The sequence below is a fragment of the Sceloporus undulatus genome, chromosome 8 (genome assembly GCF_019175285.1).
Source record: "Sceloporus undulatus isolate JIND9_A2432 ecotype Alabama chromosome 8, SceUnd_v1.1, whole genome shotgun sequence".
Lineage (NCBI taxonomy): Eukaryota > Metazoa > Chordata > Lepidosauria > Squamata > Phrynosomatidae > Sceloporus > Sceloporus undulatus.
Genome location: NC_056529.1, coordinates 14,389,161 through 14,413,019, shown reverse-complemented (window position 1 = coordinate 14,413,019; position 23,859 = coordinate 14,389,161). Strand labels below are relative to the sequence as shown.

Sequence of the window (23,859 nt, the reverse complement as noted above, 5' to 3'; positions counted from 1 at the left end):
ATCACCAGGGTCCTCATTAAGCCCCCATGGATAGATTTTTCCAGCCAGAGGTAACTTGCAACTGATCTCAACCACTGTACAAATCAATACCTCAATTATTCTTTTAAGTTTCAAGTGACCTATTTTAAATTTCCAAACACAGTGTCCTCAACATTGAGGTTGCTTTTCATTATAGATGCTGTTTTCTACCTCTTGTTCTACAACATCAGAAGCAAAGATATTCTAGACTAAATAGCCCATTGGATAGAAAAGGAGTAAAGCTATCCTGCAATTAGCTGCTTAATAAAGATTTGGAACAATTCAAGCAGTTATAAGCAGTGATACGTTAAAGCAGCTACATAAAGAGCTACCAGCCTGGAGAGATGGTAATATTTCCACTAATCTGCAAGGCATAACAGAGAAATACAATTAAAGGAGAATATTACATTATAATCTTAAATTTATGGCATTTTAATGTTTGGCAAAATTAATGTTAAAATCCTCACGCCAGTCTTCTCCTGGCTGCTCCCTACACAAAGAATCTTGGGAATTAAGAGTTTCATGATTATTATTGTGAAAAGTCTGCTGGGACAGATTACCGTATTTTCCGGTGTATAAGACGGCCCCCAACTTTTCTTTTTAAAATTTAGACTTTAAGATATAATCGCTGTACAGTATAAGACCCCCTCCTCCAAATCCAAAGACAAGAGGGCCGGCGTTCACTCACACCGGCAGAGGCGCTCCTTCCCGGCCTCTGGGGAGGCCTGGGTCTCCTCAGAGGCCAGGAAGGAGGGGAGGGCTGGTGCCCCTCACGCCAGTGGAGGCACTCCTTCCCGGCCTCTGCAGAGGTCTGGAAGGAGGGCAAAGCCAGTGGCCTTCGTGCCGGTGGAGGCGCTCCTTCCCGGCCTCTGCGGAGGCCTGGGTCTCCTCAGAGGCCAGGAAGGAGGGGAGGGCCGGCGTCCCTCACGCTGGTGGAGGCGCTCCTTCCCGGCCTCAGCGGAGGCCTGGAAGGAGGGCAAAGCCAGCAGCCCTCGCACCAGCAGAGGTGCTCCTTCCCGGCCTCTGCAGAGGCCTGGGCTTGGGAAGGCGGGAGCAGGCCGGGCTTAGCCCAGCGTATTAGACGACCCCCAACTTTCAAGATGATTTTCAGGGGTTCAAAAGTCATCTTGTACGCCGGAAAATATGATAATACTAAACATCTGAATAATGTGTATTAACTCTTACAACAATCCTAGAAGGTATGAGCAGAGAATGGGTCATAGGCTGCTTGCAGCCACAGAGGACATTTTTATGGTCCATTGGGCATACTGTCCAACTGTCCAAATATGGCATGGACAGTCCCAATTAATCCTCTGCCATCCCACTTGCTGAACTTCTAGCAGCCCAAACCAAAGCAGCCGATGGAGAAGGAGGAGGAATCTAATATCTGGAGCTTGTATGACTCCAACTCCTGTTCTAGTCAATGGTGAAAATTCAGCTCAGAAGGGAGAGGCAAGTGAACATGACAACTATAAAACATCAAACATAAGGAAAAGCCAATTCAAGGAAGACTTCTTGCTCAACGCCTCTTTCCTATAACCTAGAGCTGCCATTGAGGTGACTCAACAGACACTACCCAGCACTCCAGGGCTCATATCTGGCCCAGCTCTTTCCTAGAAATTAAACTGTGTCTGTTATGTGCCTTCAAGTCATTTCCAATCTATGGTGAAGCTATCATGTGTTATCTTGACAAGATTTGTTCGAGGGTGGTGGTGGTGGTCATTGCCTTTCTCTGAGACTGAGAGAGTACGACTTTCCCAAAGTCACCCAATGGGCTTCATGGCCAAGCGACGAATCAAACCCTGGACTTCAGAGTAGTTGTCCAACACTCAAACCACTATGACACACTGGTTCTTCAGAGTTTAAGAAAGATTAGAGATGGAAACTGGAGGAAATGTATCATATGAATGTACAATATAAACAAATATTGGGGGGTTCAGGTATAATATTTGTCAGCATTAGCAAGGCTGACACAGAGATTCCCAGCTGTTGCACACAGGTTTTCAAAAGGTCACCTAAATGAAACGTATGGCAAGTAGTGGTCCATAGGCAACAGTTTGACCAACCCTAGTGACATTATATAGTGAATTTTAATGCTTTTTTAAAATTTCCAAGCTGTATGTGCAACACAATTCTTTTTACTGCTTTTGCTACAAGGAGCACCTCCTTCATGTTCATTCACAGACAGTAAAATTACTTTGGCTGACTTCTGTATAATAAGATTATAATCTGTTTACTGACATGAGATCACTACTTGCTAATGTTTGGCGAACACAAACTTTTTGCAATTGGCCTATTTATTTTAAATTACTGGCACCTTTGACATTCATAGTAAGTCAAGCTTAAATCTAGGTGGCTGCCATATCTGATAAGAAATCTAGTGATTCCCTTTACTTAACAGAAGGCTTTCGAAAAACTCTCTGCTTCGGACAGAACCAGATGAGATGTAAATGTTGCTTCAGGTTTAGAGCAAAACAGAAATGGTTTCTTTGTCTCTTGTTTTGAACAGGCTTTTAAAAAGACTATTGTTATCAGTATTAATACATCATAACTTCCCTGCTTATAAAAGTTAACATAGATATAGCTAAAAGAATAACACTGTAAAATGTTTAAAAATATAATTAATGGAAAATGGAATGAAGACTGCAGTAAAAAAAAAACATCAGAAGAAGACTAGGACTTGGAAATCTATGAAGGAACTAGACAAGATCCTGAAGTGTGAAGCTATATCATTAGTACTCAAGTTATGTAAGTGTTTAATATTTATCAGATGATTCAGTGAGAATACATTAGTTGAAACTAGAAACTGATTGTAGGCCAAAGCAAACAAAATTCTGAACTGACCCTAGAATTACTATGGTGCTAAAAACCCAGTTTTAGCTGACCATGGCCACTAAGCTATCAGGGTAGCCTCAGGCTGATATATATGTGCATCAACCTTGTTTGTTTCAGAAGTGGGCAGCTGTGGAAAAGGTGGGAGATCATCTCCTCTACAATGAATCTCCTACCCACAAGCTGCACCATCGCTCCCTAAGTGACAGAATCATGGAACCACAGACTTGGAAAAGACCCCAAGGGCCATCCATTCCAACCCTATTCTGCCATGGAGGGAGACACAATCAAAGCACCTCAAACAGATGGCCATCCAGCCTCTGTTTAAAGACCTTCAAAGAAGGAGACTCCACTACACTCCAAGGGAGTGTGTGCCACGATCAAACAGCTCTTACTGTCTGAAAGTTCTAATGTTGAGGTGAAATCTCTTATCCTGTAGCTTGAATTCACTACTCCATGTCCAAGTTTCTAGACCAGCAGAAAACAAGTTTGCTCCCTCCTCAATATGACACCCCTTCAAATATTTAAACAGGGCTATCATATCACCTCTTTACCTTCTCTTCTCCAGGCTAAACATCCCCAGCTCCCTAAGTCTCTGTTCGTAGGGCCCCATTATGGTCACCCTCCTCTGAACATTCTTCAGCTTGTTCAGGTCAACACATAAAGTGGCATCACATCCCTTCTTTTTCTGGGCAAACCCAAATGAAGCTGAATTCCAACTTTTTAAAATGGAGTTTTGGGTTTGGGATGGGCAACTGAAATGAACTGAACAGAAGCTATCTGCACTGCCCAAACAGGTTCCACTCTATTACTTCTATGATGAAAATTATGCTATGCCTGCCTGTCATGTAACTGTAAAAGATGAACAACCAATTAATTCTGCACCCCGCAAAACATGGCCGAATAATGAGAGATTCAAAGCCAGACTTTTAAGACCGAAGTTCTCCAAGCCTTATGCCTGGATGAGCAAATCTGTCAGTGTTATTTTCTCAATTATTGACTAATTTTTAAAAATCTTAAGATATGGCCATCAGATTTGTGAAATGACATGGGTTTGGGGAAACTGTTCATGAAATCTTGATGCCTAAATCATGCAGTCCTCCAGATGTTGTTGAACTACAAGATCCAACATTTCATGTCACCATAGCCAATGGTGACAAATGCTAGATGGAGCACTCCAATATCTGGAAGGCCACATGGTTCTAACCCTTGGCCTAAATCAGTCTGAGGAAGGGCCTCTTTCTGAGAGAAACATAGTGTTGTGGGAAGTCCTGAATTCTGCAGCCAAAGCAGCAATGGCACTGCTCCGTGGAAAGCAGGAAGGCAATAGCAGGGCAGATGTGCTGCCAACCGCCCCACCATCTGCCACCTATGGAAAGCAGATCATGGAAGAGCCAGCCCTGTCAGGTCAGTAACAATATTAACTCAAGTTCAACTTCTGATTTGTAATTTTTTTAACTGGCCTGTAATTAGCCAGCCTTGCATTAATTAGCTCTGTTAAACATTATCTGTGCTGCAATTTTACTCCAGATGTCCATAATGGCTTTAATTCCATTAGGGGAATAAATGGGAATCGTGGCTGAACAAACCAATATGCCACTGTAAGCCAAATATTATTTCCAAGCTAAAGAGGGCTAAAATTTTCTATGAAGGTTTGAGGATGGGGTTGTTGAAATTTTATATGGAAAACAAAAGAATTCTGATCATGATGGCTAATTATGGCACATCTATAGTTGTAGTAGCATGTGTCTTCAGTTTGTCTGTAGACTTATGGCAATTCCATGAATTTCAGAGTTTTTTTAGGCAAGTACAGTACTCAAAGGTGGTTTGTCATTGCCTTCCTCTGAATATACCTTACTGCTTCTGGTGCTCCCCGGTGGTCTTCCTCCTACTAACCTTTCTTTGCTTCTGAGATCTGATGGGATCTGAGGCCCTTTCACACTATACAATTATAGTGCTATATTCTACTTTGCTATGGCGACATCTATGGAATCCTGTGATTTATAGCTTAGGGAGAGGTATATAGAATTCTCTCCCAGAGGGCTCAAGTGCCTTACATCCCTGTAAATTTCAGGATGCCACAGGATGCAGCCATAGGATACAGCACTATAACTGTGTACTGTAGTGTGAAAATGTGAGAAGAGAGGAGGGAGGAGTAAACAGTCACTACAAGCAGTGCAATGGGGTGGGCAATTTTGGGAGATTAATGGGGTGAATTAGCCCCCTAAGAGATGTAGGACGGCACATCCCCTACTACAAAATAACCTCAGTTTTGCTCACCAAATGCATCCCAATGCCACTAGGGTATGTGGGTTGCATTTTCCCCAAGGAGAGATGTTTTTAAAAAACAGGCAGTGACCAGAACTCACTTCCAGTTTACGTCCCATTTTCATAAGATACCTTTCCTATGTCTGAAACTGTGGGGAGGCTCCAAAACATTGCAAAAATGCTTCCACAGGGGGGAAGAGTGGGATTTTCACCCCTAGAATCTGTATGTGACCCACACATTTCCCATCCTTGTAATACACTAGGAAATCAAGAAGCCAGGTTTCAAGACTGCAACTCCTCCCCACCCTCCAAAAAGAAAAGAAAAAACGGATTTGGTAATGTTTTGCCCCTTGCTGTTTATGAGTAGGAGAGTTCCAGAAAAAGAAAGCAATACTAAAGCCATGCTTTTTAAGCAGCTTTTGAGTTTGAAAAGCACACACAAACCCTTCCTGCACACAGCACACAGCAATAACCACAGGAACCCATTTCCGTAGCAACAGTCTGTGGGCCAATTTCATTTTGACTGAAGAACATTGGATGGGTTGCATAACAAAGACCTACACCTCTACTCCCTGCAGCCAGGGCTGCTTTTCACACCACCAAAGTCATTTATAGAGAACCGATGCAATTAAGGAATCTGTTTGTATATTAGGAACAGCCAAACATAAAACACATTCACTTCTATTGAGGCAATCCTTGGCACAGTTAACTGAGAGTAAGTCCCATTAAACATAATGGCACTAAGTTCTATGTAAATATGTACAGTTGGGCCTTGGTATCCACTGGGGTTTGGGTCTAGGATCCCCCGTGGGTACCAAAATCCATGGATGCTCATGTCCTATTAAATACAGTGGTGTAGTAAAATGGTGTCCCTTATATATAGTGTATATATTTCAAGCCGTGGATGGTTGAATCCATGAATAAGGAATCTGTGAATACCAAGGGCCAACTGTAGACATAAATATACAGCACCCAGATTAATAATTTTCAGGCAAGGTATTTGCCAACGGTGGTTTGCGTGTTGGACCTTGCCTCTGGAAACCAGGATTTGATTCCCAGCTCAGCCATGAAACCCACTGGATGACCCTGGGTGAGTCACATGCTCTCAGCCTCAGAGGAAGGCAATAGTAAATCTCCTCTGAACAAATCGTGCCAAGAAAACCCCATGAAAGTTGGGGGTTTCCACCATAAATTGGAAATAAAGCCACACAACAACAAATTTGAATGGAAACTGGTCAACTTGGTTGTTTAGATTTTTGGTTGGATTTTGAGTTGAATTCCAGAATTTTCCCCTTTCATCAGAGGAAAGCTCTGTTGCAAGAAATGAAACTTTAGATCTAGCCATAGAGGTTTATGAGTGTGTGTGTGTGTGTGTGTGTGTGTGTGTGTGTGTGTGTGTGTGTAAAATCCTACATGAAAATCTTTTTGTCTTAAAATCCAGTGGTGTTGACCAAAAAAAGCCAACCAATCCTAAATCGAATTGCAAGTCCCAGTCAGAGGAGACCCACTGAATTGGTGAGATTTACGTAAGTGTTGACTTACCATTCAGCAGTGGGTTCAGTGGTTCTGCTAGAGCTGGGATTAATAATTAGGTTTAAGATGTACATGGGCCTTTTCTCCTTCTCTCCAATTGCTGCTATGAAGTCTGACCCAGCAACAAGGAGAAGTGTGCCAGATAGCCCCAGGCCAGGATCAAGCTATTCATGTGTGGCCCTGGATAGAAGCCAAGCGCTCTTTTGTAGAGTTTGCCCTTGAACGGCAACATTTAAAAGCTAATATGTAATAACATCACAAACACACACATCTTAAGAAGGGTCAAATCTTTGGAGTTCTAGTCCAATTATTTGGACAGCTTCTCAAGCTTTTTAGTAATTTATTTTGCTTGCCTCTCCTTTGCCAGATTATGTTAATTACTGTAATCTGTTCATCACATTTATCCATAAAGCATGATATTTGAGAAAGAAGCAAGCAAAATCTGAAACAGTGGAGAGAGGAGAGAGAGAGAAATGTAGTCTTTAACTGCTAGAAGTTTTAAATAACTGCTAGAAAGAAGATTATCATAATGCCACAGTGACTAAACACACAGAAGGCAACATTTTTCTGTCACCATATGGACTGTGATGGCCAGTCACAACTATCCAAATGAAGTTTGACTACAACTCCTTTAATTCTTTACTTCCAGCTTGGGTTGCTAGGAGTTGCAATACAACAACTACATCTAGGCCACATGCTGCCCACTCCTGAATGAGATGGACCAAAGGTTCGACTTGAAACAAGGCTCTCATAATCTTTTCTATCATCTGATTTGTATATGGTTCTTCACCATTTCCATGCTGAAGCATCTTTTCACCTGAATTATAGGTGTGTGTGTGTATAGTCACACACATGTGTGTGTGGTGGCTTACCTTGAAGCCATCTGTCAATTTATGGCAATCCAGTGTGTTTCACTGGTAGTGCAGTTGTTAAATGCATGTACTGCAGCCACTCACTTACAAACCATAAGGATTCCCCATGAATTATTTGTTGCTGTTTATTGCCTGGTTATTCCTGGGATAATGGCTCTTTAATCACTCCGTCATGTGAACAACTTTCACCAGATCATGTGATTTTCACAAGATAATGGCTCTTTAAACCCCTGATTTTCCCTGTGTGATAAAGTCCATAGAGTTTTCTTAGAGAAGGAATGATCAAGAGATGGTTTGCCCACCTCAGAAATACAGCCTACAGCATTTTGCATTCCTTGGCAGTGCACCATCTAAATACAATCCAGTTCTGACCCTGCTTAGCTTCCAAGATCAGATCTGGTACCATCAAGATATCTAGGCTTCTTTTCACTCAAACTTTGAAAATAAGTATTTTAACTTCTCCTTTTCTCTTGGCTAACACCCTCCTGTACTCTTTCTTAAGGAACATTTGTCTGTGTTTGCTTTTGCAGAAAGGAAGAAAAATGTCATGTTTTTAATACAACGAGTTTTGAATTTAAATTATGGAATAGTCTGCTGGAGGAGATCCATCTTATTACTACCTTAGATGCCTTTAAGAAGGCACTAAAGACGGATCTCTTCCAGTGGGCTTTCCCATAGGATTTGGTATAGAGATGATGATTAAGACCCCCCCCCTCTCTAAGTATGATGGTATATGAGTTGATGTTTGGAGATTTTAAGGAACTAATAGGGATGTATAATTCAGAATTAGTATTTTATTGACTGTTCAATTGTACTGTATTATTTTGATGATGTAATCCTGCTTCAATCCTTGGAAGAGGCAGAACATATAAAAATTATTACTATTATTATTATTATTATTAATTGGAGCACTGTGTTGCCATCATGTGGGGCGATCATGAGGAATAGCACATGGTCACTGTGGATTTTTAGTTTTGTGAGATATTTAGCCTTCTCTGTTAGAGAGCCAAGAAACTACAAATCCCAGGAATCAAAGGATAGAGCGGTGCCAAACAGCATTAATTCAGTGAGGTGGAGGAAAGCCAGGTTTTCCTGTTGAAGCTTTTAGTTGCGTTCCTTTTGTTCTTATGGTTGTCATGCTTAAGCATTTTACATTTTATAACTTGATGTTTTGTTCTTTTACACAAAAGCCCTCGTTATAGTAAAAAAAAATCAGTGCCATTTTTAATAAATGGATTAGCATACAAATAAAGATATGTTATAATAAAGATCTCATAATAATAATTAAAAACCGAGGAACTGTTAGTAATGACTTGAATCTTTAAATATAGAACAATACAGGTAGGAAGTAATTACACCAAACAGATAAATACAGTCTTGACAGATCAGCCAAATATTGCATATCAAAAATAGGTTTCCTCTCTCAGCCTTAAGTGAACCTAGAAGCAAAAGCAACTCTGTCACCATTCATCACAAGGCAGAAAAATAAATATCTCTTCCTGCAGAGAGAGATATGTTGTCACCACAGTTCAAGATCCAACTAGCCACAGCATTTCTTCCTGTAGAGATTATATCTTCTTGTTCCATGAGAATGATTCCTTTTGCATGAGGACTATTGTCACCCTGCCATCTTGTCTAACAGAGAGACTCTCATGCTGAATAGTATGTCCAATACAATATTAAAGCCTCTTTGGCATCAGCTTCACTGGAGATTTCAAAGGTATGGGAAGACACACAGTTACTTAACCCTGACAGCCATACTGCTTCCCACACTTAAAGGAATGACACCATGAATTCCTCTAGCATCATAAACCCAGAATGGGATAAATTTGTAATTTGTCTTACCTCTCAAGCCTCTCTCCTTATCTTTCCATTTCATCTCCAGCCTTTCTTTTCTTTTCTTTTCTTTTCTTTTCTTTCTTTCTTTCTTTTTGGCTCCTGAATGGAAGAAAATGATAGAATCATAAAAGTGGAAGAGACCAGAAGTCCCATCTAGCCCAACTCCCTGCCATGCAGGAATACAGTGTCAAAGCACTCTCACTGTCAAATGGCTCTTACCATCAGGACATTCTTCCTAATGTTCAGGTGGAATCTCTTTTTCTGTAGTTTCAATCCATTGCTCAGTGATCTAAGTCTAATGTGCACTGCAGAAATAATGCAGTTTGAAATTCAAAATGACCTGAATAGACTAGAAAGCTGGGCCAAAGCTAACAAAATGAAATGCAATACGGAGAAATGTAAGGTACTGCACTTAGGGCAGAAAAAAGAAATGCTTAGATATAAGATGGGGGACACCTCGCTGAATGAGACAACGTGTGAAAGGGATCTAGGAGTCCAAGTAGATCACAAGTTGAACATGGGTCAACAGTGCAATGTGGCAGCTAAAAAGGCCAATGCAATTTTAAGCTGGATCAATAGAAGTACAGTGCCAAGGGTGCCACTCTATTCTGCCTTGGTCAGGCCCTACCTGGAATATTGTGTCCAGTTCTGGGCACCACAATTCAAAAAGGAGGTTGCGAAACTGGAACGTGTCCAAAGGAGGGTGACTAAAATGGTGAAAGGTCTGGAAACTATGCCCTATGAGGAACGACTTTGGGAGCTGGGATGTTTAGCCTGGAGAAGAGAAGGTTAAGAGGTGATATGATAACCCTCTTTAAATACTTGAAGGGGTGTCATATTGAGGAGGGAGCAAGCTTCTTTTCTGCTGCTCCAGAGAACAGGACCCAGAACAAAGGATGTAAGCCATGGCTCAATGCTATGGAATTCTGGAATTTCCAGTTTTGAGAGATAGTTAGCCTTCTCTGTCAGAGAACTATGGGGCCAGAATAAACTACAAATCCCAGAATTCCATAACAGTTAAAGCATTGTGAAATTTCTACAGTGCAGATTAGACTATATCCTCTGGAGGAGCAGAAAACAAACCTTGTTCCTTCTTCAATATGACATCCTTTCAAATATTTAAAGTGAGGAGCTTATTGCTCAGCATTTTAAACTGAGGATGAGGGATGGAGGTGGGGATTAATGCACACTAAATCACTGCCAAACCATCAGCCACCATCAGCCCAGGTCCCAGCCGGGTCCCAGCCACACTCTGCCAGCACTTTTTAGTAGCCAGAAAGCGTTCGGACATCTAAAAAGTGCAGGCAGAGTGCAGCTGGGACCGGAATTAATGGCAGCCATCAATTCAGCGGTGATTTAGTGTGTGATAATCCCCACTTCCATCCTGAATCCCAGCTTCAGACCAGGATGCTGCAGCTGGTTTAAAATGCTGAGCAATAAGCTTCTGAAACTGCACTAGCTTCTTCCATCACTTGGCCTTTCTAGATTCCTTCATTAGGAAGAATGAAGTAGCTGTCCCAGGTAGCAGAGGGCTGCACTGCACATCCCCAAGTTATGTGTCTAATAATCTCACTGCTTGCATGATTTCCAACAGCAAGGAAGAGTCTCATGGAGACTTTATTTGTACACACACTCACACACTCTCTCTCACACAGGCACAGACACACTGTTAGGATCAGTAGTTGAGGAGCTGATGGGAAAAGAAGCTTCTGCTTCTAGGAACTGACATACCATCTCTCTCTTATCATTTCTTGTTATTGTGTGCCTTCAAGTTATTTCTGACTTATGGCAACCTTGAGGTGAACCTATCATGGAGCTTTCTTGCCAAGAAAAGGCTTCCCTATGCCCTTTCTCTGAGGCTGAGAGAGTGTGACTTGCCCAAGAGAATCCAGTGGGGTTCTGTGGCTGAGCAGAGATATGAACCCTGGTCTCCAGAATCATAATCTAATGATCAAACCATTACACCATGCTGGCTCTGTTTTCTCATTACTTCTTGGCAAGCACTGTTGACTACATTGGGTGCGATTAGGGTTTTTTTTTTTTGGGGGGGGGGTTACTCTTTACATTGTATAACATTCATTTAAGCAACCAAGGAAGTAATAAAAGTTCACTGCTAAGTAAAAGACTTGAGACCTACTCTGAGGTTTGGAGGAATGTGATAGAAAAAATCTAATGAATTTAAAAATAAAACATGAAACATCAGTGTAAAACCACATAAACACTTTTCCAACAAAGGAAGCGTGTTTTATTTCTTTCACATTTGGTACCTGAAGATTCAAGTTTTTCTCGCCTGTTCTCATTATTTCCTTTAGTATCATGTCTCTAGAATAGTAAGATGTTATCTTTTGGCAAATCTAAGCCACCTTGAGTACATAAGCTAAAAGCCAAAATAGAAACGTAGCTAAATAAAATGAATGCAGAGATAAATAGCCCAATTAAGCTTCTACACTCCCTCTTGCCGCCAAGAAAAGCCTTTGGCAAACCTTTATCTTTTTGCAACCTTAGCAAATGTGTTTATCTTTAGTCACCAAACAGTAAAATCAGCTTATAAAATAACTGGCCAAGCCTACATGGATGACAGCCAAGATAGGATTAAATCTACATTTAAAAACAAATGTTTCAGGTTTCTCAGTTTGGCTAAAGCTACTTCCACACTTTATTTAAACCTCCTCTTCCTTTTTTCCTTTCACTTAAAATCATGAAACATTAACATTAAGATAGAGGTGGGCAATGAGTGTGCCAAATATACTTTCTGCAGCCTGTGGCCCTTTCAGTCTTCTCATACTCCCCTTTTAATATCTCCCACAAAGATAAGTTTTCCTCTTAAAAGCCTCAAGGAACAATAATTCATTGGTAGAGTGGAAGCTAGTAGGTGAGTTGATTCAGCCAAGGAAGCCATGGCCTTAAGTTTGCAAGACCTGAGCAGGGCAACGGATGACTGGAGATCTTGGAGGTCGCTCACACATGTTGCTGCATGTCTTCAAGTCTTTTTTGGCTTATGGCAACCCTAAGGCTTATCAGAGGATTTTCTAAGCAAGATTTGTTCAAAGGAAGGTTTACCATTGCCTTCCTCTGAGGCTGAGAGAATGTGATTTGCCCAATGGGTTTCCATAGATGAGCAGGGCTTTGAACCTTGATCTCCAGAGTCCTAGTCGAACACCAAAACTACAACTTGATGCTGGCTCTCTCATGCATAGGGATACCTTAAATCATAGAATCATAGAAACATAGAGTTGGAAGAGGCCACAAGGGCCACCCACTCCAACCCCCTGCCATGCAGGAAATCTCAATCAAAGCTTCTCTGGCAGATGGCCACCCAGCCTCTGCTTAAAGACCTCCAAAGAAGGAGACTCCACCACTCTCCGAGGGAGTGTGTTCCACTATTTAACAGCTCTTACTATCAGGAAGCTCTAATGTTGAGGTGGAATCTCTTTTCCTGGAGCTTGCATCCATTGTTCTGGGTCCTGTTCTCTGGAGCAGCAGAAAACAAGCTTGCTCCATCCTCAATATGACATCCCTTCAAATATTTAAACAAGGCTATCATATTACCTTTTAACCTTCTCTTCTCCAGGCTAAACATCCCTAAGTCTTATGTCATAAGGAATGGTTTCCAGGCCCTTCACCATTTTGGTCACCCTCCTTTGGACACGCTCCAGCTTGTCAACATCCTTTCTAAATTGTGGTGCCCAGAACTAGACACAATATTCCTGATCAAAGCAGAATACAGTGGCACTATTACTTCCCTTGATCTAAATACTACTAGGACTCCTAGATCCCTTTCCTTAAGCCAGGTGCATTTCATGTGTTCTACCTAAGTGCAGTATCTTACATTTCTCCCTGTTGGAGTTCATTTTGTTAGTTTTGGCCCAGCTTTCTAATCTATTCAGGTCATTTTGAATTTTGATGCTGTCCTCTGGTATTAGCTACTTCTCCTAATTTGCTGTCATCAACAATTCTTACTACTCAGTGGTCATAAGACCATCCCTCAGTGAAAGACTAAATATGCATAACTCTGAATAAAAATAAATACAATATAGATGACATGTTTTTAGGAATGAGAATCATAACTCCTTCCAGATTTTTTGACTGCAATTCTCAGCATGCTTTTTCACTTGACTTTGATGGCTAAGGCTATTAGAACATCCAGTCCAAAACATCTAAAGGGCCACATGATTTTCAATCCTGATTTAAATCAATGTGTTTTACAGGAGGTATAAGACCCAGTTTTAAGTGGTTGTAAATGCAGTCACAGAATAGGATATTCTTGGCTGCTGGGAACAGAAAGGTGGGAAACAATTTCCACTGATTCCCCCCCTTCCTCTGTAGATACAGAACCCTAGAAAAGGTTTGCTAACTAGGGAACATACTGGAACAGTTTGGGGGGCTGGTTTGAAGTGGCAAACCTTGTTTTTATTCAAACTAAACTACATTTTTAAACCAGGTTATTTTTAGGGATTTAAAAAATAACCCAAACATGCACACCAAGGCAGAGAAGTTTACTCCCTTGTGTCAAATATGCACTTTCCATCATATATATGCATGTCATGAAATCATTACCAACCAGAACTCCTCATTAAAAATGACAGAAACGATGAGTTAACTTCCAGGCAGGTCTTGCAGACAACAATGAATTTGCAAAAATGCAACGAAAATAAAGGAGAAGAAGTCTATGAGGAAGGCAGTGGGGAAATAACTTTTTAGGTCTACAATACTCAACAGCTGTTTCAAAACACACATGCACACCCAGAACTATTGAGAGAGTCAAGCAAAATTGGCTTTTATATCTCATTTTCCTCTTGTAAAATTGAAGAGTTGCTAGTTGCTACTTCCCGTTCTCTCCTTCGCTCATGCCTCACTTCCTTGTACTAAATATGGCTTGACAAAGTATATGTATTCTGAGAAGCCATTATTGAGTTTGTAAGGCTGAACGTAGGGAACTGTCAAACTAATTGTAAGCTGCTCTGGAAACCTTTGTATGTTAATGGTAGGGTGTAAATAAATACATACATAAATTACATCAACTACAAATAATTAAGCCACCATGCTTTCTGACTAATGAAAGAGCTGTGATGAATGAATACCAATGACAGGGACTTCTCTGTGATGTTCCTCCCTTTAGATATGTGTATGGCCACATCTTTTCTGACCTTTACAAACCTTTTAAAAATCAATTTAATCCAGCCTACATTTGATTAATCTTACCGAACTGTCCTCTTAATAAGAGATTTTATCTGCCTTTGCTACCTTATTGGTTATTTCACTTATCTGTGTATTATATATGGTTGTTTCTACAGATTGACGACCTCTTGCATTTTAAAATGTATTGTAATCAGCTTTCCTAGGGGCTTATCCAGAAAAGCAGACTTTGTTGTTGTTGTGTGCCTTCAAGTCGTTCCCAACCAATTATACTCATTGTATTTGGACTGTGGGGTTCACCATGGCTTTAACATTTTTAATATTAAGATTTTAAAAATTTTTGGGAGCTTTCCATTATGTTTAAAATATGTGGCAATAGACATGTCTTCTAAGGCTGCATGATCTGTAAATAAACACATTTTTTGATTTCTTTAGTTTTTTCAATGTAGATGGGGAGATAGAGGAGGCAGTTTGTGAATCTCCTTCATGGTGGTGGTGGTTGTGGTGTGCCTTCAATCATTTGATTTATAGCGACTCTAATGTGAACCTATCCTAGGGTTTTCTTGGCAAGATTTGTTCAGAGGAGGTTTGCCATTGTCTTCTCCTGAGGCTGAGAGCAAGTGACTTGCCCAGGGGCACCGAGTGGATTTCATGGCTGACCAAGGAATCAAAATGAGGTTTCCAGAGTAGCAGTCTAACATTCAAACCATTATGCCATCCTGATTCATGGAAAGTGGATTAGAAGACTATTCAATAAGGAAGCACAGTGATCTCCAACTTCCCTGGTCATACTATACTAAACTATAAAGTGCGGCTGTGAGTGGTCACCATACCTATATTGCTCCATGTTCGTACACTTATCATTTAACTGAATCATTGCCACAGACTGTCTGTCTCACATGATTCACCACAGACTGTGTGTCTCACATTGCATGACAATCTGGCCTCACTGTTTACCCATCCCTCCCCACAACCTGCGTGTATACAATGAGATAACAGTGCTAAACAAAGAGGATGAGGAAGCTGGGGAAATTGGCAATCCCTGCATTAGGAATGTTGGTGGTGAATCTGCTCTGAAGTTCAGTCCAAATGTTAATGTGCTAAACTTATCTTGGGTGATGGGATTCAGCCCCTTAGGCAGCTCTTCCAAAGTTCAGATTTAAAGCCTAGAGAAGATTCAGCACTCTACTGACATAAGATGATGGGAGTTTCAGTCCAACAACTTATTGGGAATCTCTGGGCTTGTCCTCATGATTAAAATGCTGCTCATTCCAGTTGATTAGAATACGAATGGACCTCATGCAATTTGCAGGGGACCCTTTGTGGTGGTGGGAAGGGCACAAAAAACTGCTTACGCTCTAGGCTTCACCACTTTCATCAGAGTACCCAAGGTGGTTAAAGTGGTGTCAAACTGGATTATTTCTGCAGTGTGGATGCAGCCTAGGGCTCAGGGTTCCACACCACTTCTTATCTCTGCTCTATGGCCACCAGAACACTCTACAAGTCTCCAAGTCTTCCATCTTCTCCACCATTTCAACCCCCAGCAAAACAGTAAGTGGATAAAGGCATTGCCAGCCCCCTACTTTGCTTGTTTCCTTCCCAATTATAATTAGGAAAAGAAAGATCCTACCTGGACCAAGGCCATAACACCCAGTTCTTCTGAAAGGCCAGAAATTAAGTTCGGGTGACAACCCTATGCATATTTACTTGGGAGTAAGTAAACCCCAATGAGTTTAACAGGCTTTTTCTTCCAGGCAAACACACACAAAGGGGAAAAAAATCCCCTGAAGGTCTCATACAACAGAGACCATACAAAGGATAGAGTATCTCACATCTGCTGAAATGCCAGTTGGAGCAGAGGATAAAGAGAACCAGCTGGAGTAATTTATTCAAGCTTTCAAAGGGCCTTTGACAAACTCTTCACAATTAGCTACTGAAGGAACCAAGCAATCGGCAAAAGAGGTAAAGCATTACCAAAAGGAAAAGAGAAGGAGTGGGAGCACAGCGAAAGGAGGGAATGGCAAATGATACCTTTGTCATTGGTCTGAATTTCATATGGAACCCAAAGAGGATTGAAAATGTCTTGTGAGGATTAAAAGAGAATGCGGCTTGTGAGATCCCCCGCAACCCCGACACTTTATTATAGACTCAAATAGGGTAAACAGGGTATTCTAGTTATTCTAGTCATTGATATACTCATGTATAAGTCTAGAAATTTAGGTTAAAAATTGACCCCAAAAAAAACAGAGTCGACTTATCCATGGGTCAATTCTGCAGGTTACAAACCGCCGCTTTGCGCGCTTCCCCGCCTCCGCGCTTGCTCCGCCGGGAGCCGCGCAGCCAAACCCGCTGCTCCCGCGCGGAGCAAAAAATGAAGCTCATTTGCGTCCAGTACGTAAAGATGGCGGCGCCCCATGTAGAAAGGGGCGCGGCCATTCTTGTACGTATAGGTACGTACTAGGGTTAGGGGGGTGCAGAAGCACGCCCCTTCCTAACCCTAGTACTATCCTATACGTACTATATGGCGGTTTGTATCCCGCCATAATACTGTATTTAACTCATATACAGTATTATATATACTTATAATATATATATATATGGCTGAAAGGCCAGAATTTAATCTGCCCAGAAGCACTGACCCCTTTCTAATTTCTCATCCATCCAACCTTAGTACGAACACATATAGGGCCTGAAAAGAAGCCACAATAAGCTTGCTTCGGGTCACTTTGGATGTATGCTGTTTAAATGACACACGCATCTTAAGAGGCCAGAAGCTGAACCAAAGCTGCACTCCAGTCCTTATTCTGGCACCAGAGCTCTCTGACAGAGGCGGCTAAATGTCTCACAAAACTACAGTTCCCAGAATTCCCTAGCATTGAGCCTGCCAGTTAAAGTCGTCTCAGACTGGATTATTTCTGCAGTGTGTTTTGGACCACAATCGCTGTGAGGATGGAGTAGGGAGGAAGAAAGCCATGTACATGGTGTGAATCTCAGTCAAGGATAGGTGTGGCACAAATAGAAATAGTAAATAATACAGTTTTCTAAGTGCCTAAAAGAGAGCTAAGTTTTCTCAATAAGCACACAATCTTGCTGTTGTTGTGTGCCTTCAAAAAGTTTCCAATCACAGATAAGTGTGCCTTCAAAGTCATTCCCAACTTATGTCGACACTAAGGTGAACCGATCATGGGGTTTTCTTGGCAAGTGAGAGTTTGTCTTTGTCTTCCTCTGAGCCATGACAGTTAAAGCAGTATCAAACATTAATTAATTCTGCAGTGTAGATGCAGCCAAAATCATTAAAAACCGCACCCCAGAGAAAAAATTAGTTTAGGACTGCCTGCCACCCAGAGAGAGAGAGAGAAAGCCTTTGGTGAACTGAAAGGTTTAACCAATTAATCAAACCAGCAGAAAACTATACAGTACTAGAGAAAAGTCAGGCTCTAAACTCCACCATTGAACTCAACCATCTTTCCTAATGTCACCTATCAAGTTTACAGATGCAGAAAGGTTTCAGCCTCTTAGCCACCAGGCTGACTTCACACTGTAAATGGAACTTACAGCCAGCTTTGCAGATTAACAATAGTCTTATGAACTAAAGCATGATGGAAGAAAATATATTTCCTCCCATATTTCAACAGTGATTTAACTGCCATTGCTTTTTAAAAGGCAGTAATTATGGAACTTATCTCAAAAGCATGAGGCACACACAGGTTTTCAAGTTGCATCTGCATATTCTCCAACCTACTCTCAATAGGGTGCTGTCAAGGTGACACCACACTGTGCAATTGTTCATTCTTACTTTTTAAATCCTATAAGAAAACAACTTTCCCCGCATCAAGTGGTACTTTAATTATTAATCCTGCTTTACTTTTACAGAAGGATTTCTGTTCATCTCATGCATTACACTACAATTTCATTTCAGGGGAAAGGGGGGGGGTGCTCTAAAGCATCCAGTTATTGGATGTTTTTGTTAAATATGTCACAGTGGAAAGTGGACAAACATGTACTGTATATTTCCTCCAATGGGTAATGGTTACACTCTTGGCCCTTGAGGTGTCTTGAGAGTCTAACCAGATGTTAATGCCAGGATGGGAAACTTGTGAATTTCCAGATGTTGTTGGGCTACAATTCCCATCTACCCGAGCAAGTACAGCTAACAGCAAAAATTGCAGTTCAATGTCATCCAGAGATCCCCATGTTGCCCAAACATCTGTTGGAGACTATGCATGGCTAGTAACTGGACAAACAGCTTTCTCTATAAAAAGACAAGCAGACAAATGCTTTGTATAATTTTGCATTGTGCATCACTAGGAGGAATTATGTATTGCAATTTGCAGCTGGCTGCATTCAGAAACAGGAACTTGATTGCTTTCCACACATTGCCCAGTCTGCAACTGAATCCAGTTTCTAAAGAGAATGAGAAGTAGCAGCAACTATGGCAGCAGAGAAGCAGACCTTATTGCAAACTGTTTGCAGGGGCAGGGCACTTCCTTCTCACAGCAGCTCCTCAAAACACTCTGCAAGCCAATCCAGAGGTAGTTTCCTCAAGATTATCATCTCTGGCTATTTCCAGATCTCAAATTATTGCGTAGGAGCAACACGGCACCACCATCCACATTAATGTATGCTGTTTGCACAATTTTACACTAAAATTTGTCAACAGGAGGTCAAGACTCATATTCAGAAACAGGTTCTGGCAAGAATTGCCTACTTGCTCCATGCCGACTTCCTGGGTGATGTTTATCTTGTTATCTGTCATTTCTCATACACAGATCACATCATTGTGAATCACTCAATATTTGTCCATCTGGCTTACTGCACAAACCACTTCCCATCATGCCCCATTAAAGAATTCTTACAGGGAAAAAAGTTAGCACACAGATGGAAAGACATCATTACAGACAAGAACTGTTTCCCCGCATAGCCCATAACCCCAGGTACAGAAAAATGTTTCAACCACGTGAGAACTGTCTCATGTAGGTGTGCACAGGAAACAGCACCCAGTTGTGGCTTCTGAGCACAAACACTTCACAAAATCTACATATGAGTCTAATGAGTCCTGCCTTCTCATGATACATCCAAAGTATGATGCTCTCAATTTAGTAACTTTTGCTTCTAGGGAGAATTCAGGCTTGATTTGCTGCAAAGGCACAGCCAGGAGCAAAGTATGCATCTATTTTACTTTAGAACTGTATTTCCAAAATGCAAATTCATGCGGATTTAATATAGGTCTGGGTGACCTTACAAAGTCATCCTATTAGTCAAACAGATCAGAACTGTAAAGACAAGCAAATGGTTCTAGTCACTTTTTGCTTTGAGAAAAAGGTCTGCCTATGCATATTTTTAAAAGTTTTTTTAATGGGGGTAAAAGAGCCTTTGGCCAAAATAAAGCTGCTTCGGGTCACTTTGGAGGTATGCTGTTTACATGCTGCACGCATATTAAGAGGCCAGAAGCTGCGCCAAAGCCGCACTCCAGAACTTAGGACTGGAGCATGGCTTTGACACAGCTTCTGGCATCTTAGGATGAATGCATCATTTAAACAGCATACCTCCAAAGTGACCCGAAGCAGCTTTATTTTAGCCTGCCTGTACGGGGCCTTTAGCACCCAACTAGAGGCTTCATGGGGCATTATGGGCTATTTTCAGCCACAAAAAAGGAAAGCCTCTCCCAAATTTGAGAGGGACAAAAAAGAGAGAGGGTGGTCCCCCAGAGTCTTACAGGGAGCAAAGGCAGCCCCCCAAACCCTGTCTGTTCTCCACCCCTACATTTAATATACATATATACTTGAATATAAGTCAACCTCATGTATAAGTCGAGGACAAGTTTAGGGGCCAAAATTATGGATTTTGATATGACCCATGGATATGTTGACGGTACAATGTAGGAGCATATAGCAAAGGATCTAAAGGATGAAACAAAGCAAAACAATGTCAAAGAACTTACAAAATGCAAGCAGACATAACTCTATGCGCTTAGTCTTAAGGATGAATGGATAAGAGTAGAGGGAGTCAGTGCTTCCATGACAGATTATACTCTTGCTTTTCACCAGGAGATGGTTCCTTCTTTTAAATATGAGTTAAGACACAGTTCTTACAAGGATAAGTCGACTCAGGGTTTTTGGGTAATTTTTTGGACCTACATTTCTTGACTTAAACATGAATATACAGTATACCATAGCTTTTATTCAGAAAGTGCAAATAAACATACTTCAGCTCCAGCTTCTACCTCCCTGCCTCTTTTTTAACAGAACCCTCATGTTTTTTGAGACACCTGCAACAGTCTTAAGGCTCACAAAATGTAGAAGCTGCTACACCAAGAGGAAATGAGTTTCAAAAAGGGAAATGAGCAGCAGCATACTGAACAGATTATAGCACAGATTGGTCAACAGATGCAATACACCAAAACAGTTTACTCCCTTACATTCCCGGATAAATACATGTAAACAGAGATCAAGAGGGCATAATTGTGCATGTTACAATATACTTTTAAGTATATACAGTGTTACTATAGGTTGTCACATTTCTCCCTTAGGTGTTATGAGAACAATAGGGATGGGTTCCTTTCCTGTTAACAGCTGCCACACTTTCAAAGTTTCATTGCTCAACATATACATTGCAAAAAAACTGCCGGGAAATCTCTCTCTTTCCTCACACACAGAGGCATATATGAAAATAGCATGTAGTGATCCTCTGAAGCTGAAGGGTGGGAGATTTGGAACAGAGAAAAGGGATGTGTTTTAAACTGGGGAATTCGCAGCCACAAGTCGTAGTGATGACTATCAGCCTGGACAGCTTTTAAAATGAATTTAGGTCCGTTCAGGGAGGTGAGGGCCTTCAAGAGCCACTAGTCGGAATGGTACATCCATTATTCAAGAAAACATTTTTCAGTAGCTCAGTGGTCAGGAAGGCCGAAAGAAAGGGCTCAGTTGCAGGTGTGTCTTCCCATGGGCATTGAGAATGACTAGATAGGCTATTTTTCTCTGAACCAGAAGGTAGTCATGATGCTTTTTGGAGAGACTTAGGGCCTGAACAGACAGGCCAAAATAAAGCTGCTTCGAGTCACTTTGGAGATATGCAGTTTAAATGACGCATGCATCTTAAGAGGCCAGAAGCTGCTTCAAAGCTGCGTTCCAGTCCTTAGGACTGGAGCATGGCTTTGGCATGGCTTCTGGCCTCTTAGGACACATGCATCATTTAAACAGCATAGCTCCAAAGTGACCTGAAGCAGCTTTATTTTGACCTGTCTGTTTGGGCCCTAAAGTCCTGAGTATTCTGGATACTGTAAACCCTCTAAACTAAAACGAAATGTTTAAAAAGGTGCAGGGATGTGGATGATTCCTTCGGTGCTTTTTGGATCTTTCTTTGGGCTGAGAGTCAACACCTTTCCTCCTTTATGATTATTGAGAACAATCCTACTCTGGTCTATTCCTCATCGACTCTGCTTTCAAAGATCCATTTACTCCTAGGAAAGTGTGCCCAAAGGTGCAGCCTGAGAGACGGATGTGCTATCCATCACATCCTTTTTGTCCATCCGTCGGCAGGCTTTTAAAATAGAAAGCAGACTTACTAAGGAAAGAACACCTTGTACTAAAGACAACTATGCTCAAATGTAACAAACAGCTACTGTGCATCAGAGGCTGGAAGTGCTGTATTGTTGCAACTGAACTGTTTCTAAAGGCTTTCTAAACATCTTTTAAAGTGCACTTCATTCTCCGCTGTTGTCAGTGTTGTTGTTCTGTGCCTTAAAGTAATTTCTAATGACTCTAAAACTGTTCATGGGGTTTCTTTGGCTAGTTTCTTAAGAGGGGGGTTGCCACGGCCATCCTCTGAGGCTGAGAGAGTGTGACTTGGCCAAGGTCAACCAATTCGTTTCTATGGCCCGGCACGAATTTGAACCCTGTTCTCCCAATCCTTAATCCAAAGCCCAAACTTCTACACTGAGCCTCTTGTATTTACTTTAATTCTATTTCTATTCATCATCTTAATTCTATTTCTATGCCCTCTTCTTGTATATTTGTCACTGTATTTGTAATCGTATTGTCCTTTTGCATTAGAGAGCCAGAACGGCATAGTGGTTCAAGTGTTGGACTGCGACTCGGGAGACCAGGGTTCGATTCCTAGTTCAGCCACGAAACCCACTGGGTAGCCTTGGGCAAAAGTCACACTCTCTCAGCCTCAGGGGAAGGCAAAGACAAACCCACTCTGAACAAATCTGGCCCAAAAAATAACACGATAGCTTTGTCTTTGGGTTGCCATGAGTCAGAAATGACTCGAAGGCACACAACCACCGCTGCCTTTTACATCGCGAGGTGTTTTGAGTCCCAGTTTTGAGGGATACAAAGAAATATAACCCTCGCTGGATGCATCTATGGCTGCAGAAATAATCCCATTTGACACTATGACTTCCCTTGAGTAAGACACTATGCGCTCATTCCTCCACATTTGCAGGGAAATATAAAAGGATTCCCAAGCTAAACTTAGATTAGACTTTGAGGATAAAAGCTTGCATGGGAATCTGCAGAAAACAGATTGCATTCATTTGAATGGAGCATGGAAAATTGCAATGTTTTTGCATGGAATATTTTGTAATTTTAGTGTAAACGTATTGCTCTATATTTGATCGAGCAAATTGACTGTGGAAGTTTTGAAGGGCTTTAATTGTTTTTGTAAATTGAGGGCTACAACCTGTATTGGGTTGTCATGAATCCCCTGCCCTGTGGACACAACCATAAAGGGACCCTCTTCTGGTTTCCAAACTGACTCCAGAAGCCTCTTGTGCCCAGGCTCTCTTCTAGAGGCTTTCCAAAAGCCACCCAGGAAACAAAGGCTGCATCCACACTCCAAGAATAATCCGGTTTGACACCGCTTTCTCTGCCAGGGGTTAATGGTATGAAATCCTGGGATTTGTTGCTTGTTGGGCCCCAGAGCTCTCCAAAAGAGAAGGCTGGATGTCTGTCTGTCTCCCAAACGAAGGGTGCCCCGGATTCCCTGGGTCTCAGCGGGAGGCTTTCTGCAGCGGAGCCGGGCTCCTGGGCGGAGGATCCAGCCTTCTCTGGGGCCACCTTCCGCCTCTTTCTTGGCGGAGACCCCCGGCCCCCTCCAGCATCCCCAGACTCACCTCCGCGCCCTTCTTCGGCTCCAGACAGAAGATGCCCTCACCTCGCCTTGCCTTCTTCCAGGGGAGGCTGAGACTGAGAGAGCCAGCCAAGGCGCCGCCTCTTTCTGCCGCTTGCACGCTTTCTTTCTTTCTTTTTCTTTGTCTTCCTTCCTTCCTTACCTCCTTCCTTCCTTTCTTTTTCTTCCCTCCCACCTGTCTTTCTTTCTTTCTTTCTTTCTTTCTTTCTTTCTTTCTTTCTTTCTTTCT

The 23,859-nt window shown here is 41.7% G+C and overlaps 1 protein-coding gene across 2 annotated transcripts in view; it reads right to left on the bottom strand.

Annotated features, from left to right (window-relative positions):
• ADCY7 (adenylate cyclase 7) overlaps positions 1-23,775 on the bottom strand; it is a 79,292-nt gene extending 55,517 nt beyond the window's left edge. For both annotated transcript variants that reach the window (XM_042437946.1, XM_042437947.1), the window contains exons 1-2: positions 23,614-23,775; positions 9,369-9,461 (exon numbers count right to left, since the gene is read on the bottom strand). The gene's annotated coding sequence lies outside the window, so the exon portion shown is untranslated. The remainder of the gene's footprint in view (positions 1-9,368; positions 9,462-23,613) is intronic.
• Between the last annotated feature and the right edge of the window lie 84 nt (positions 23,776-23,859).